This window comes from Tursiops truncatus, chromosome 4, assembly GCF_011762595.2.
Source record: "Tursiops truncatus isolate mTurTru1 chromosome 4, mTurTru1.mat.Y, whole genome shotgun sequence".
NCBI lineage: Eukaryota > Metazoa > Chordata > Mammalia > Artiodactyla > Delphinidae > Tursiops > Tursiops truncatus.
In genome coordinates, this window is record NC_047037.1 from 8,908,829 (window position 1) to 8,912,429 (window position 3,601).

Here is a 3,601-nt window from a genome sequence, read left to right on the forward strand (position 1 = left end):
TATCCACCACACACCCCCTCATAGACATGCACAGGGATGTTCCCTCCCCACATGCAAGCCCCTCATGCTGATTCTGCGTTAATGATGACTACTCATTACTGAGTGCATAGATGTGCCCGGCATGGTGGTGGACATTTAGTCCTCACAACAACCCTGAAAAGTGTGAAAATATCTTAAAACTCATTCATACTAAAATGTTTGGGACCTAACTACTGTGTGTTCCCCTCAGAGTTATTTGCCTGGAGGAAGCTGACGTAGTCAACGGCAATGAATCCCTCTGTTACAAGTTCGTGCATCAGGAAGCAAGGACTCCATGGGGAAAGCAAGGCTCCTTCCTTCCTCATACTCTTGAATTTACAGTCCTGTCCAAAGTAATGATTCTCTGCTTTGTAACTGTCCTGAAATTGCGCCGTGAGACTATGTTCCATCTCTTTATGTCATTGAAAGCTCCTTGAGATCAGACATGGCTTTTATTTCTTAGGTGTTCCTGGAAAACTGCATTTGTCTCTTATCCTAGCCTCCCATCTCCCTCTGCTCTAGCCTGTCTGTACTTCCACCAACTGATTCATTCTCCCAGACCATGGTCTCCAAAGTAGGAGTGCACAGATCCAGGTAATGAACAAGATGATTTTGGGGGTTTGCAGAAACATATATTTATTATGTGTGTGTATGTATGTGTGTATATATATATATATATATATATATAATATATAGATTTAAAAAATAAAAAATTACATAAGCTTTATTACATTTCATATACATAGACTCATACTGCTGTCTTCCCCTGGTCTATATGTAAGAATGTCAAGGGCACATAACATACATGAGACACCTAAACACAGAGCAGATGACCAGGACCCTGTTGCCGCTCTTGCATATTTAGTGCTTTACAGTTTAGGTATATCCAGGTAACAGTGAGGTTACAAACTATATAACTGAGTTGTAACTAACTCTGGGAAATGGACACCTGGCTTAAAAATTCCTGCAAAGAAGCCATCTATGGACAAGAATACCAATTTTGCAAGCTCAAATGAACAAGAAAATGACAGCATTAACACATTTACCCCAGTACAGATTTTTCATCTAACACGTTATAATATAAAATCAGTGACAAGAAAGTGACTAAAAAAATTCAAAGCTATCCAGAAGACCATTTAAAACATAGATTTACATTTATTTTCATTAACAGTGAACTTCATCCTATATATATATGTATATATATATGTGTGTGTATATGTATATGTGTGTGTATAGTATCTTGACATATTGGTTAATGACTTTGATATGCATATGTAGAATTGTGCTTTGAAGTAAAAGTTAATGATAATTCGAACCAGTCACAATTCACAAGACATTTTTTAAAATAAGCATCCGAAACAAAGAGACAAGCCACTGCAATTTTGGGAAAGATGTTTAAATTAGGCATTACTCAATCCACTGTCTTACAAAATTTCAGGAAACATGTAATTTCCTTTTAACAGTGAGAAACAAAAGGCTATGCGCAATTACAAATATCCTTTTTTTTTTTTTTTTTGCTTTGGTGAGTGCTGAAATAATACATACAAAATGATATGGTACAAACCAACATGGACACCTTTGTCAGAAAATACAGGACTTTTTAACCAGATTAAAACTCTTCCAAACAAAGAATTTCTGTGGAATCTGAACCCATTTTGATAAGATACATGGAAAACATTGCTGAAATTTTGTTTTTTCATCTTTCTATTTTATTAGATTAAAAAACACAAACAAAACCAGTAGGAACTAAGGGAAAAGATGGGGAAAGAAATACAGGAAAGGGCTAGACAAAAATCAGCGATGACAGGAGAAGCAGAAGGTGAGGGGGTGGGGGGAGACATTAAGAGCCCCAAGTCAGAGCAGGAAAGAGGTTTCTGAGGACAAGACATCGCTTCATTTGATGACAATTTTCTGGCGCATGGCTCAGGGCCCAGAGCCTTAGAGGGGCGCAGGAGGTGATGGACCAGGTTCCCAGGGCTGAGGCAGTGGGCAGAAGCCCATGGACAGTGATGTACCTTTTGTAGGCCTCAGGGATGATCTTGAAGCTGGAGCAGTGACGTGGCAGATGTCTGTAACAGGGTCCTGGGCAGACCTCTCCAGCATGGACCTTTGGGGACCACCCTTGGAGAAACCATTCCTCAAATGTCCCCTCATCCCTAAAAGTGATGGAGGCACGTGGACCTCCAGCAGGAGGGAGGACGGGTCCAGGGCCAGCACCGGGAGTCCCTGCAGAAGCTGTGGGAGCAGGATTGAGTCCTTTTCTTTAGGGCCTGGTTCCCCAACAAGTGGCACTGTCACTGAATGGGAGGTGGCGACGGACCCCGGGCACTTCCGCCTCTTGGGAACCTGCTTCTTTCCGTCAGCCTCGGGCCACTCATGTGTCTCCAGTGAATGTCAGTCAAGCTCCTCTGTGATTTTGGCCTCCCCGAGCAGCTTCTCCACTCCCAGTGGGGCCCCTCTCGCCCCTGTGGCCGGCCCTGCTTCTCCTGTACCTGAAGGAATGTGGTGTGTGCACAGCTGTAGATGGACGCGGGAACTTCCCACGGCCAGAGGCACTGTCCTATAGCTCTGGCGGGAGCAGTGCCTTCTCTTCTCGGCTTTTCTGAGCGCTACCAGCCCAGGTGCTGCTGACATTTTGAGGCCTCAAGCTCTTGAGAGCCTCCTTATCCTCCTTTTTTTTTTTTTATAACTGTATTTATTTTATTTATTTATTTTTGGCTGTGTTGGTTGCACGTTGCTGCACGTGGGCTTTCTCTAGTTGCAGCGAGCAGGGGCTACTCTTCGTTGCAGTGCACGGGTTTCTCATTACAGTGGCTTCTCTTGTTGTGGAGCACGGGCTCTAGGCGCGTGGGCTTCAGTAGTTGTGGCACGTGGCTCAGTAGTTGTGGTCCACGGGCTCAGTAGTTGTGGCACACGGGCTCAGTAGTTGTGGCACACGGGCTCTAGAGCGCAGGCTCAGTAGTTGTGGCGCACGGGCTTAGTTCCTCCGTGACATGTGGGATCTTCCTGGACCAGGGCTTGAACCCGTGTCCCCTGCATTGGCAGGTGGATTCTTAACCACTGCGCCACCAGGGAAGCCCTTCTTATCCTCCTTGATGGCAGCTCCATGCTTCCTTCTCGGCTATTCTCCATCACCGGAGTGTTCAGTCCCCTTCTCCAGGTCAAAGTCAGAGTCTACGACATCCTGTGTCTGACTGGTCCCCTTGGTCCTCATCATCTCCTGAGTCCTCTGTGAAACCCCATAAGCTATCCGGTAGAGCTCATCCTCCCCCATTGCTGGCACCCTGAGGTCTTCTGAGGGCCCAGCCCCCAAAACTCCAACCGCTCGTGGACCCTGCACCTCCTCCAGCCGCTGCTCACACAGCATGGTCCTCGGAGCTCAGAGCCCACGCCGCTACCTGCAGGCCGCCGGCAGCCTGGAAATTATTTTTAAATCAAAAATTGGGACAAATTACACAGTGTTATGTTTGATATATAATGAAAGTATCCCTATTTCTATTTTATCAAGTCTCAGCATATGGTTTTTGCTTGGTTGTGTTTCAGTAATAAAATACATGAAGAATTTCTTTTTTTTTCAAACCGT

General features: G+C 45.0%; 1 pseudogene; it reads right to left on the reverse strand.

Moving 5' to 3' along the window:
• Positions 1–1,546: 1,546 nt before the first annotated feature.
• On the reverse strand, positions 1,547–3,385 carry LOC101333976 (vacuolar protein sorting-associated protein 72 homolog pseudogene; annotated as a pseudogene).
• Between the last annotated feature and the right edge of the window lie 216 nt (positions 3,386–3,601).